At 40.8% G+C, this 14,362-nt stretch overlaps 1 long non-coding RNA gene across 1 annotated transcript in view; it reads left to right on the forward strand.

The window, feature by feature from the left end:
• Positions 1-672: 672 nt before the first annotated feature.
• Positions 673-14,362, forward strand: part of LOC308616002 — a 608,908-nt gene continuing 595,218 nt past the window's right edge. The window contains exon 1 of the long non-coding RNA XR_014015681.1: positions 673-728. This is a non-coding gene — a long non-coding RNA (uncharacterized lncRNA). The remainder of the gene's footprint in view (positions 729-14,362) is intronic.

A 14,362-nucleotide genomic window follows, 5' to 3' on the forward strand; every position in this document is an offset into this window, starting at 1 on the left:
CTAGTGACTGCTAAGAACCTCTGTTCCTACACCCTCACTTCCTGATCCACAGTGTCAAATCCTGGTACAGAACTGCAGCTCTATTACCCTCTTAGCTCTGTCGTTCTGGACGTTATTCACAACCCCAACTGATCTGGATCTCTGCCAGATCAGTTACATGGCTTTAAGTTCTGAGAAACTCTGAGATGCAAAAAGAACTGGCTGTGAAATGAAATACCATTCTTCTACTGAAGGATTACTACTTTGAGCCCAAAGGAAAAGGCATCAGGAACTCTGGAAAGCCTAAGTCACGGGCATTGTGCTAACCATAGGATGTGGTGCTGCAACGCTAAAATCAAGTGTATTGTATGGTGGGGAGCCATGGCGACTGGAGGGACAGAACTCTAATTTACTGTCCCCAACAAGCCTTTCACTCTTGCTGTCTGGGCCACCTATGTCTCTGGCACTTTATCCGATGGTCATTCCTCTTTGTACCTTGGAAGGACTATAACATGCTGAGAACGTGAACACCCCACCTACAATTTATAGGCATGTGGAGGGGTTGCAAGTCACTTGGTTCCCTTTTATTTTATCAAGTATGAGATACCTGATAAAAATTTCATTTCAGGTAAGTTAGTAGAAGAAGAAAAAGAAAATACTGTTTCCTTTTTTTTTTTTAGGAGAAACATCTTAATGATTACAGAACAGGCACCTTTGCTGCTGGAGGATGAGCCATGAAGGTTCTCCAGGTAAATGGATCACTAATGATAACAGTAATAATTATAAACCAGTGAACAGTTAAGGAATACGACTATATTCCTGGCACCGCAGTAAATACTTAATATATATTATTTTACTTTATCTTCAGAATAACCATAGAGATGAGCACCATTATTTTTTTTATTAATTAATTTACATATTTATTTATGGCTGTGTTGGGTCTTCGTTTCTGTACGAGGACTTTCTTTAGTTGCGGCGAGCGAGGGCCACTCTTCATCGTGGTGCGCGGGCCTCTCACTATCGCGGCCTCTCTTGTTGTGGAGCACTGGCTCCGGACGCGCAGGCTCAGTAGTTGTGGCTCATGGGCCTAGTTGCTCCGCGGCATGTGGGATCTTCCCAGACCACAGCTCGAACCCGTGTCCCCTGCATTAGCAGGCAGATTCTCAACCACTGCGCCACCAGGGAAACCCAAGCCCCATTATTGTTCCCATTTTATGGGTCAGAAAACTGAAGCTTGAAGAGGTGGTGAACTTCCCAGGATCATACTGTCACTTAGTGGTAGAACTAGAAATGTACTACCTCTCCCCTTCCACAAACAAAACAACTAGAAGATAGAGAAAGTTTTACTTAGCGTACAGAACATACAGAATTTATAGCAGCACCATAAATGCACCCATTAATGGTACTTATTGGTTTGTGACAGAACCGTGTAAATACCTGGCTATTAACATTTTCCATGGACATGTCCTTCTGGAAGCCTGCAAGACTGATCTTTTCCAGAGCAGCCTTTGAGGATAGAATAGTTACTGGACCAGAAAACTGGGGATATTTGGATCAGCCATGCCTAGAAACAAGATGTCAAAGGGCTGGCTTCAAGGCACTGTCTCATTCTGAATCTCTAAACTGCTTTATTCTAGTAATTTTGAGAATCTGTTCCTTGAAAGTCATTTTCCATCTTTTTATGAGTAATACTATAAAAAGAAAAAGAATTTTAAAATAATACAAGTTAGATAATTTGAGAGCAAAATGGGAGGCCTTTATATCAGTAAATATATAAACTTATCCACCTATTCATCCACCCATTCTTTCATACCACAGTTATTTTCTACTGTTCTGCTCTGCGTATGTCACTATACTTATAATGTACGCATCCCATGCCTCATTTCTCATGTTTGGGGCCCCTCAGAGGCAGTGTAGTATAGAGGTTACATGATTAAGTTCTAATAGGAGCTAGCTTGGGTTCAAATTCCATTCTTTTTTTTTTTCTAGTCATTTATTTTGCATTAGTTTAATTATGCAAGAGTTTGCACATTACTTTTTTATTTATAAACATTTGATTTGCTCATTCTTCTTTGGAATATTTATGTTGATTTGTAAAATCTCTTATTGTGTAACTTTGGGAATATATACAGTAATATAGAAATATATTGGTTTAACTTTCTGGAAGGCATATTGGCAATTCAAATTCCATTCTGTTACTAGTTATGTGATGTTGAACCTGGCCCTTCTTTTCTCTGAGTCTCAGTGTTCTCATGTGAAAAAGAGGAATAAAAATCTCAGATTATGAGAATCTAATGAGATTATGCATGTAAAACCTCTAGCCCAGTGGTTGGCACATACTATGTATACAAGAAAAGGGTTTGTTTTGTGTTAGCAATTTTTTTTTCTGTTGCAGTTGCAATCCACTTACTCAGGTTGAAATTTTGAATCTTATATTATCTTGACTGTGTGCAGTTTATTTTGTGCATTTTGCTTTCAGGGCATTTGCACACACCTTCTATCATTCAGTCCCCTCAAGAACACTTCTACAAAAACAGGGCAGATAATTAAACCTCATTTTACCCATGGAGAAACTCCTAAGCAAAGATAACCAGCATCTCCACAGAAACAGCCTGATAGTTTACCCTTTGTCCAACACTGTCTTCTCACTTGTAGAGTTGCAAACAGAGAGGGAGTAGAAAATGCCAGGGTCTTTCTTAAAAGGTTTGCTCATGGCCTGTATTTGCAAATATTGGTCAGTCATTTTGGTGGCAAATGTTCTTCCTTCCAATACAGTAAGGAAGATCTTGGTTGATGGATAAAGGAAACAACCATAAAAGAGATGAGATCATCTTTTATGCCATAAATCACAGACCACCCTTAGACCACTTGACTCATGACATCTCTACAACCCCCACACTACCCTGCTCAACAAACAGTGGATCATCACCGTATTTAGCCCTATGTGATGTTCAAGAAGCTTATCCTTCAGTTCTATCATATCCATCTGATTTTAGCTCTCACTAAAGGTAATTAGCCTGACCTGCTAAGTTTTCTGAGCAAGTATGTTTAGCAGGCCTCAGAGCCACTGTTTATGGTGTTTCCAACATCCCTTCCTTCCTCTCTTCCCTTTTCATCAAATATTTAGATTTTATACAATGTTCATGTTAAGCCGAATTAGAGATGCATAGAAATACTTAATAAAGTGCTGCCTCATCATACAGTTTTAATAAATTGTACATTTATTTTTCCTTAAGAACTTTCTCAGAGAAAGACAAATACCGTATGCTAACACATATATACGGAATTTAAAAAAAAAATGTCATGAAGAACCTAGGGGCAAAACGGGAATGAAGACGCAGACCTACTTGAGAATGGACTTGAGGATATGGGGAGTGGGAAGGGTGGGCTGTGACAAGGCGAAAGAGAGGCATGGACGTGTATACACTACCAAACGTAAGGTAGATAGATAGTGGGAAGCAGCCGCAGAGCACAGGGAGATCAGCTCGGTGCTTTGTGACCGCCTGGAGGGGTGGGATGGGGAGGGTGGGAGGGAGGGAGATGCATGAGGGAAGGGATGTGGGAACAGATGTATATGTATGACTGATTCACTTTGTTATAAAGCAGAAACTAATTAAAAAAATAAATAAATAAACTTTAAAAAAAAAAAAAAGAACTTTCTCCTCTTTCCCTGACCATCTAGCCCACATGAATCCCTCCTTCCTTTGAACTCGAACAGGAAAACAATTTCAAGCACATGTTGTAAGCACAAAGCTTAGGTCATAGTTTTCTTCTATCGTTTCTTTTGTTACTGCCAAAATTCTGGTCCTAGGCATTCTTGCCTTAAACATAACACAACCTCTCAACTGCTTTCTCTGCCTCTAATCTCTCTTCCCTTCCTAAGTCAACCATTTTAACTGCCTCCAGAGTGACTTTCTTTCAGTGAAAATAGACCCTGCTTTTTTTCCCAACTGGAAAACCTTCTGACTCTCTCATCACCTGGAAGATAAAGCTCAAATGCCTTAGCCCAGTGGTCTCTGAACAGCCCCATTTCTTTTTCACCATCGCTTTCATTTTTATTTGTGTTATTCTCTTATTTGACTATGCTCTCCATACCTACCCCATCCCTTTTACCCTCATCCAGATCGTATCTACTTTTAAGGACTTAGAGTGAATTTTATTTGCTCCCTAAACTTTTCTAATCTCGCATTCAGAACGATCACCTTCTTTGTCCAAGCTCTGATTCTACTTTGTACCTCCTTGTAACCTTTTGCTCACCCATTAGATTGGAAACTTCTTTAGGATTCGGGCTGCCTTATTTCTATTTGCTTCACTTACATCACCTAGTACAGTTCCTAATTAATTTTTTTTTGGTGAGGAGGAAGACTGTTGAAGGAAGGAAAGGTCTTCAGTCAATTCCATTCAGACTGTGAACAGTTAATAAATGTGAGATATGTAGCTATTGATTAGATCAGGAAGCAACCGGCTACCCCAGCTCTTTTATGTTTCCTTAGAGATACACATTTATTAAAACTGTGCCCTTCAAAAGAGTTTAAGCTTCAGAGAGTTCTTAGTGAATGTTTACAAGGTATACAGTGGAGCCCAGAGGAGTTCCTTAAATCCTCTGTACCTTTTCTCTCACCTATCCTCCCTGCACTGCCTTCTGCACCCCGACTTCTGCAACCCGTGGGGTAGCCAGAGGCAGGCAGGAGACATCAAAAGACCCAGACAGAGAGAATGGACTTGAGGACACGGGGAGGGGGAAGGGTAAGCTGGGACGAAGTGAGGGAGTGGCATGGACATATATACACTACCAAACGTAAAATAGATAGCTAGTGGGAAGCAGCCGCATAGCACAGGGAGATCAGCTCGGTGCTTTGTGACTACCTAGAGGGGTTGGATAGGGAAGGTGGGAGGGAGACGCAAGACAGAGGGGATGTGGGGATATATGTATACGTATAGCTGATTCACTTTGTTATACAGCAGAAACTAACATGTCATTGTAAAGCAATTATACTCCAATAAAGATGTTAAAAAAAAAAATTCTTGCCCCCTAAACGGCAATTGTGAGTTGGTTCTTGGAGACGAATCCACCTTCTCCCCTGGTTGCTGGCCTCTGAAATAAAGCAACCTTTCTGTTCCTACCAAAAAGAAAAGAAAACAAACAAACCAAAAAAGCCTTATGAATCCAGTATGCAGAATAAGCTAACTTTTTAGCTCTTTGTCAGGACAGATCCCAGAGAGAAGTGTTTTGTATTATACACAATAAGAAAACCCATATATACTTGAAAATTATCATAGGCTAGCCTCAGCTAAGTCTGATCTTGAAGAAATTGGGCAGAAAATGAGTAAGAAAAACCATGGTAATGAAAAATGTAACTTGTAATCCAAGCACTGCATGGAGCTCAGCAGGAAAACTCATAGTTGCTGGGGAAGTCATCTCTAGAGGTTGGTATTTAGAACAAAGAATAGTGAAGAAATTGAGGATCGGGAGTATAGGGAGGGTGGTGTTATATTTGTAACCTGTTTTGTTTTGGTGAACAATTTGAGGCTGTTTTCTAAGCACATGAGTAAATAAGCCCAGTCTTTTTTTTTTTTTTTTTTTTTTTTTAAATCCTGGGCACTGCTCATTCTTGTGATTAACATGGGTGAGGCCCAAATCCATGGTGGTGAATTCCTAGGAAGGATTTTGTACAGTGTGACAGTGTACCCTCCACTCTTTACCCTGGCAGAGTTGAATGGGCTCAGGGTGAGTGCCTGACTCAAGCTAGTTGAAGTCAGGATTTATCTAGAGTCAATCTCTCCAGGTAACTGAACCTGGAACTTGAAGGCCACCAATGGCCATAAGCTTCAGTGTGGCCTCAGAACAAGAGGAAGGTATTGTGCAATAAGAGAAAGGTGAAGATGACACCCAGAGAGGACAGAAGGGCTCTGGAGCATCCTGGTGTGTCCCCACCTCCTTCCCCAATCTCCCCCATGCCTTGACTTGCCATAGCAATGAACACTTCCACTATTGGTAGTTCCTTCATTTACTTTCAGGCAAGACTCCATTTTCAAAAATGAGAAATATCACAAAAGCAACAACCTCAGTTTGTCTCACATTAAGGAAATTATAGTGCTCAGTAGGAAGTTATGCAGCCACTAAAAAGGATGTTTACAAAAGGTTTCTAATAATCTGGAGAAATGCTTATGTTATAACGTCAAGTGAAAAAACAGATGAAAAAATATGTATATATATTATGAGCTTTCCCACATTAAAACTTCCATAAAATTATGTGTAAAGTGCATAGAAAAATAACCCCCAAATATTAACCATGGCTTTCTCTGTTATTTTATATTTTTTCATATTTTCAAATATTTTTCTAATGTTTCTTTTCATAATAGAAAAATCGACTTTTATTTGAAAACATATTTTTAGGTTGCCTAGTTTCATGCATTATCAGCTAAAGTTGGAATTTAAAACAAAATCAACCGGCAGATCACAGAATGCCAATGTTGCAAAAAATCTTAGAAATTCTTTAGTCCAGGGTTTTAAAATATTCTTAGGGGTCACAGATATCTTCAGAATCTGATGAAAAATTTGACTTTTCTTGCAGAAAAAGGCTGTATATAAAAATAAATTTCTTAGGATGCTTTAGTTGCAATTATAGAAAACTCTATGACACAGGCTCAAACTATAAAGGAAATATATTCATACAAGCAACCAAAACGTCCAGGAGTATCTGGCTCCAAGTGAGGCTTGATCTAGTAACTCAACACTGTGACAGAGGCCCAGGTATTTCTTCTCCATTTCTGCTTTTTATTCCCCAGGTTCAACTGCATCCTAAGGCTGATTCACCTTGGGGTCCCAGGATGCTTGTCATAAGTTCCTGGGGTTTCACACTTATTCAGAAAAGAGAGTCTTTGTCTCAGCATTCTCAGCATATATATCCTTGTTTTCTCAAGTTGATGGTCAAAATGAGGTTACATGCTCATTGCTGAATCCGTCACTGTGGCCAGGATAATTGAATGTGCTAATGGGCTTACCCTAGGTCATGTGTTCCACCCAGTCTTCCCCACACCACTTTCATCCCCCTATAGAGATTAGACTTAATGTCATGGCATTTGTGGTTCACGCTGCCCTGAGATCTCAGGCTAGATTTTTGTCTGTGTTCTAAGGACAGTGGAAAGGCACAGAGATTTGTAATCTTTCTAAATCACTCCCAGTGACACCCAGGTGGACGGATGAATGGAATACTAAGTTTAGTGAAAAGGTTTTGGTGAATGTGAAAAATGAGTACTGCTGAAGGTTAAGGGCAGTGAAACCTGAGCGAGAAAGCTCACCTCTGATGTTCTAGCCCCTAAACCCATTTATCTGGATGAAGCTCTGACTTGTCATCAGGCCGACTCTGTTATTCACTAATGAGTTCACATGCACATCTCCTACAGAGATGGGTTTGCTTCTTTTTCCAAATAGATAACAATAATAACAACAAACATATTAATGATGGGGATGATGATGATGATGATGATGATGATGATGATAATGATAATAAACTTTTAACTTGGACTGTTTTGGATGTAGTAATAGAAACCCTGTTCAAACTAGCTTAAGAAGGACAGCAGATGTCTTGGCTTGCTTATTCAACAGTGTCAGTCACAGCTGGAGCCAGGGTTCTGCATCTTCAGCTCTCAGATGGCTCTACCTATAGGGTAGACACAATCATCACTAGCAGATCAAGACTAGAGATTCTCGCTTGTGCAACTCTGTGGATGGTGGAACTGTTCACAGAGCTGGAGGACCAGGTCCTGGGAGATGATCATGAATCTGGATTTGGATATGTTGACTTACTAATGCTTTAGAGACCTCAGGGATGGTACAAGGCATGTCTAATGAGGATGCTTAAGCCAGGGTTTGAAGGATGAGCTGACCAAGTGCAAGAGTGGCCAGGGGAAGAAGAGAGGGCATTCTGGGCAAAGTCCTCAATCAAGATAAGACTAAAAGCATCTGAGAATCTGAAAGAAGGCCTTTTTGGCTGGAGGTTAGTAGATAAAGGCGGGAGAGGTACAAGCTGATAAAGTGGTGGCAAGAAGAACCCAGCTCATATAGAGACATTTAGGACTTCACATCTCACAGTTTACAACGCTTGTAGGAAGAGAGCCTCTTCCCTGGGAACTTGGGTAGACAGAGAGACTACAATTAGACCAACTAAGGACACATCACCATGCCTGATGATGACAGAGGAATGAAATCTTTTAATTGTCTAACTCTAGGATTTGCAGTTATCCTAGAGGTGAGAAAGTGGTGAGGGACTGATCAGTACTTGTGTTCTTCACAGGAAAAAGTAGTTCCTTTATTAGTAATTTTTTAAAGACTAGGCAATATGGGGAAGGCAAATCAAACACACCCCCAGTTGTGGCTTGGACCACGTTTCAGGCCCTTTGGGCTGTCTCCATGCAGCCCTGCTGAGTCCTCTCCCTGGGTCTGTCTGCTGAATCCTGAGTTTCAGCATCCAGCTGCTGTGCACACCAGCAGGTGCATGTCTCTGGCTGGGGAGTGCAGCAAGGTGGCCACAACCCTCTGTGGTGATGTCTCTCCGTTCTGCCTGACACAAGCTGGCTGCTACACTCTCCTCTGAGCCTCTGATACTCCCTTCCTGTCTGGCTCATGTCCCAGCCAGTGAAGGGTCTTCCCAGGGTGAGGGAACCTTTCCTCTTTCACAGCTCCCTCCAGGGGTCAGGTCCCATCCTGATTCCCTTTTTTTTCCTTTTGTCCTACCCAGTTATGTGGTGATCTTTCTTGCACCTTTGGTTGTATGGGATCTTCTGCCAGTGTTCAGTAGGTATTTTGTGAGATTTCTTCCACATGCAGTTGTATTTTTGATGTATTTGTGTGAGGAGATGAGCTTCACATCCTTCTATTCTGTCATCTTGATCTCTACCTCCCTCCCCCCGACTTTTTAATATCTATTATGTCTCACAGAAAGATTGTATTCCATGGAACACAGTTTGTGAAAGCAGAAAGAGACTAAACAAGTCTCACTATTATTCAAAATAAAGGAAAAATTAAATTATCCTATCTCTGGCATACCTTAAAATAGCTGTTCCTTAAAATTAATATTGTGGGGTATTTCTGATAAAAATTTTAAATGCATCTAATTAGTATAATTATGTTCCATTAGATTAATTTAACTATGTCTAGCACTTTTTATAGCTTAAAGAATACAGGATTTTCCATCTTCAAAACTACAGCTAGGACAAATGATAACTCTAGAAGTGATGCATGTTTTAAATATAAATAGACTTATTGAAATTTCTGAATTCCCTTTTTGTTAGCTCAGGTCCTCCCAGAAGGACACACTAAATGTTGTGGGTTGAATTGTGTCCCCCCCCAAAAAAAGATGTTAAATTCTAGCCCCCAGTACCTGTGAAAGTGATCTTCTCTGGAAGTAGAATCTTTGCAGATGATCAAGTTAAGATAGGTCATTAGAATGAACCCTAATCCAATATGACTGTGTCATTATAAAAAGCAAATTTGGACACAAAGACAGACATGTGCAGAAGGAAGATGGTGTAAAGATATAGGGAGAAGAGAATTCAAGGAACACCTGAGGCTACAAAAACCTAGGAGAGAAGCCTGGAACAGATTTTCCATCACAGCTTTCAGAAGAAACCAACCCTGCTAAAACTTTTATCTTGATTTCTAGCTTCTGGAAATGTGAGACACTAAAATTAGTTGTTTAAGCCACTCAGTTTGAGCTTTTGTTACCACAGTCCTAGGAAACGAATACAATAGATTAGACCTGTAAGAGATTAAGAAAGACACCTGTGAAGGAAAACGGGGATGGAGTAAAAGAAGGCTGAGAGAGCAAGAGAGCTATCAGAGTGCCATGTAGGACTGTCCCTTATGAACCAGAGAAAGAGAAGGAAGGAAGGGGAGAAGGGAGGAAGGAAGGAAAGAAGCTTGGTTGATTGAGTCGAAGGCCTTAGGCTGCATTTTAATTCCAAGATAGTTTGGCAAAGCTGATGTGGAGTCCTTAAACCAAAGCTGCCCATCAGAGAAATAATATTGTTAAAGTGACCACACTACCCAAAGCAATCTACAGATTTAATGTGATCCCTATCAAATTACACATGACATTTTTCACGGAACTAGAACAAATAATCTTGAAATGTATATGGAACCACAAAAGACCCAGAATTGTGAAACAATCCTGAGGAAAAAGAACAAAGCTAGAGGCATAACCCTCCCAGACTTCAGAGAGTACTACAAAGCTACAATAAAAGCTACAAAAGAGCATGGCATTGGCAAAAACAGACATATGGATCAATGGAACAGAATAGAGAGCCCAGAAATAAACCCACACACCTATGATCAATTAATCTTCAACAAAGGAGGCAAGAACATACAATGGAGAAAAGACAGTCTCTTCAGCAAGTGGTGTTGGGAAAGCTGAACAGCCATGTGTAAATCAATGAAGTTAGAACACTCCCTCACACCATACTCAAAATTTGCTTAAAGACTTAAATATAAGATATGACACCAAAAAACTCCTAGAATAGAAAGTAGGCAAAACATTCTCTGACATAAATCGTATCATTGTTTTCTTAGGTCAGTCTCCCAGTGCAAAAGAAATAAAAGCAAAAATAAACAAATGGGATCTAATCACATAAACTTTTGCACAACAAAAGAAACCATAATCAAAATGAAAAGACAACCTATGGAGTGGGAGAAAATATTTGCAAATGATGCTATCAACAAGGGCTTAATTTCCAAAATATATGAACAGCTCATACAATCAATATAAAAAAAAAAACCCAATAGAAAAATGGACAGAAGACCCAAATAGACATTTCTCCAAATAAGACATACAGATGGCCAACTGGCACATGAAAAGATGCTCAACATTGTTAATTGTTAGAGAAATGCAAATCAAAACTACAATGAGGTATCACCTAACACCAGTCAGAATGGCCATCATTAAAAAGTCTACAAATAAATGCTGGAGAGGGTGTGGAGAAAAGGGAACCCTCCTACACACTTGGTGGGAATGTCAATTGGTACAGCCACTATGGAGAACAGTATGGTGGTTCCTTAGAAAACTAAAAATAGAGTTACCATACAATCCAGTAACCCCACTCCTGGGCATATAGCCAGAGAATACTCTAATTTGAAAAGATACATACACCCAATGTTCATAGCAGCACTATTCACAATAGCTAAGACATGGAAGCAACCTAAGTGTCCATCGACATGAATGGATAAAGAAGATGTGGTACATATATACAATGGAATATTACTCAGCCATTTTCAGCACCATAGGTGGACCTAGAGATTATCATACTAAGTGAAGTAAGTCAGACAGAGAAAGACAATATAATAAGATACCACTTATATGTAGAATCTAAAAAAATTATATAAATGAACTTATTTCCAAAACAGAAATAGACTCACAGACATAGAAAACAAACTTACGGTTACCAAAGGTGAAAGGGGGGGGGAGGGTTAAATTAGGAGCTTGGGATTAGCAGATACACACTACTATATATAAAAGGATAAACAACAAGGTCCTACTGTACAGCACAGTGAACTATATTCACTATCTTGTAATAACCTATAATGGAAAATATCTGAAAAAAGAATATATATATTTTGTACACTTTGCCGTACACCTGAAACTGTCACATTGTGAATCAACTATACTTCAATCAAAACACAAAGTTGGGGCATGGTCAGATTGGTTTAGGAAATAGAATAAATTAGGTCTACTTCTTAGAGATTTATTCATTCACTTGACAAACATTTACTGGGCATGTGTATGTGTCAGGGATTGTGCTAAGTGGTGAGGATCCAGCACCACATAAGACAGTGTCCTTATCCTTCTGGACCTTGTGTCCTCATAGGCCTTTTATTTAGAAAAGTATCAGTAGTCAGTAATCAAGTATGTAAATAAATGAACAAAGTGTGTGAAGGAAATAAAAGAAGTAATAGGAGCAGGACACCGGGATGGGCCATATGGGTTTCAGACAGGGCAGTTGGAAAGGCTTTTTGAAGGAACTGACATTTCAGCTGGGACCTGAAGAGGGAGAGGGAGGAGTTAGCCATACAAAGAGCTGGGGGCTTCCCTGGTGGCGCAGTGGTTAAGAGTCCGCCTGCCGATGCAGGGGACATGGGTTCGTGCCCCAGTCTGGGAGGATCCCACATGCCGCGGAGCGGCTGGGCCCGTGAGCCATGGCCGCTGAGCCTGTGCTCTGCAACGGGAGAGGCCACAACAGTGAGAGGCCCGCGTACTGCAAAAAAAAAAAAAAAAGAGCTGGGAGAATATAGGGGGAGCTAAGACTCGGAGGCAGTGAAGAGATGGGCTGGTGAGAAGTACTGAAGATGGGAGAGTGTGATTAGAGCATGGGGGTGGGAAGTGAGTGCAGTGGCTCACGTTTGGGAAGGTCTGAAGAAGCCAGATCATGATGGGTCTGGTCTGGTAGGCAACGCTGAGGAGTTTGCATTTTTTAAAATCAATTTTTATTGGAGTATAGTTACTTTAAAATGTTATGTTGGTTTCTTGCTGTACAGCAAAGTGAATCAGTCATACGTTTACATATACGCACTCTTTTTTGGATTTCCTTCCCATTTAGGTCACCACAGAACACTGAGTAGAGTTCCCTGTGCCATGTACATTGGCGTGTTGAAGGCTCTGAGGGGTCCTGCTAGAGAGCAACCTGTTTGACTGGGCTTATGTCCAAGTTTCTAAAACATAATTGACCAAATTGCTCTGCTAATGAAAGATATCTGATAATAGAATTGTGTCCCCTGGAGGAGAGACTTGGAGATGCCAGTCTGTGAATTTAAGGTCATTGCCCCTTTAGGAACACAGGTGTCTCATGAAAACAAGTCACTTTATTGCAGTTGATGCAATAAAGGTGGGATTTAAAAAGAAACAATAGAATATTTATATTTCCCATCTCTGAACTTAGGTTGCCTGAGTTCATATCCCAATGCTACTCTTTTAATAATTATATCCTGTGGGTAAGATAATTAATCTGTCTCTGTCTCAGTTTTCTCACCTGTAAAATGGAGGATAATATTAGTTCAAATGATTGTTAGGAGGATTACTTATAAAAATACAGGTAAAGTTCTTTGAACATGATAAGTACTTTGTAAATATTGTCATTTTTATTATCATGAATAGCCTAAATATGTCAATATTCTTTTCCCTCAGAGCTTAATTTCTTAATGTTAATGAGTTTATGCACAAAGATAAGATGTTCTGGGGAAGTTTTTGTTCTTACTGAGTAAACTCATTGAAACAGAGGTAGGGACTTCCCTGCTAGTGCAGTGGTTAAGAATCCACCTGTCAATGAAGGGGACACGGGTTCAAGCCCTGGTCCGGGAAGATCCCACATGCTGCGGAGCAACTAAGCCCCTGCGCCACAACTACTGAGCCTGCACTCTAGAGCCCACGAGCCACAACTACTGAGCCTGTGCAGCACAACTACTGAAGCCCACGCGCTGAGAGCTCATTCTCTGCAACAAGAGAAACCACCGCAATGAGAAGCCCCGCGCACCGCAACAAAGAGTAGCCCCCGCTCGCTGCAACTAGGGAAAGCCCGCGCGCAACAACGAAGACACAACGCAGCCAAAAATATATTCAGGGCTTCCCTGGTGGCGCAGTGGTTGAGAGTCCGCCTGCCGATGCAGGGGACACGGGTTCGTGCCCTGGTCCGGGAAGATCCCACATGCTGCGGAGCGGCTGGGCCCGTGAGCCATGGCCACTGAGCCTGTGCGTCCAGAGCCTGCACTCCGCAACGGGAGAGGCCACAACAGTGAGACGCCCGCATACCGCAAACAAAACAAAACAAAACAAAAATACATTCAACAAACAAACAAACACAGGTATACACAACTTTATACAAACAATAGCAAGTCTCATTTCCATTCCACAATAAAATAAATAAATGCCATTCGATTATCAACGTGTACATTCCCTACCTCTGTTTTCCTTCCTTTTGCAAAACTACCAAATATAAAACCTAACCAAGTTAGGAAATTATCCACTTATGCAACACTCATTTGCAGATCAGTATTGAGTGTCAGCTCTGTTCTGGGCATGAATACAGGTGTTTCTTTCCTTAAAGGAGTTTATGAAGCCCTAAAAAGTTCCTTCATTCCACTTTCAGCAACAGAGAGCAAACCTGCTCTCTTCATTGGTCACTTGCTGAGGATGCTGGTGACTTCTCAGCGCTGCATCCTTGGCATGGGGTGGCTGCTTTGACTTAAATGAGCCTCACTCAAGGGACAGCAGGACCTAACCTGGCTGACTGTGTAGGTGAGAACAACTCGTTCATGAAATGAAAGGGACCCCAGTCAAATAATCACGATTCCTCTCCTTTCCAAAAGAAACAGAATCAGTGACATAATTTTGGCCCA

Source organism: Mesoplodon bidens (assembly GCF_964165515.1).
Source record: "Mesoplodon bidens genome assembly, chromosome: 4".
In the NCBI taxonomy this organism is placed as follows: domain Eukaryota; kingdom Metazoa; phylum Chordata; class Mammalia; order Artiodactyla; family Ziphiidae; genus Mesoplodon; species Mesoplodon bidens.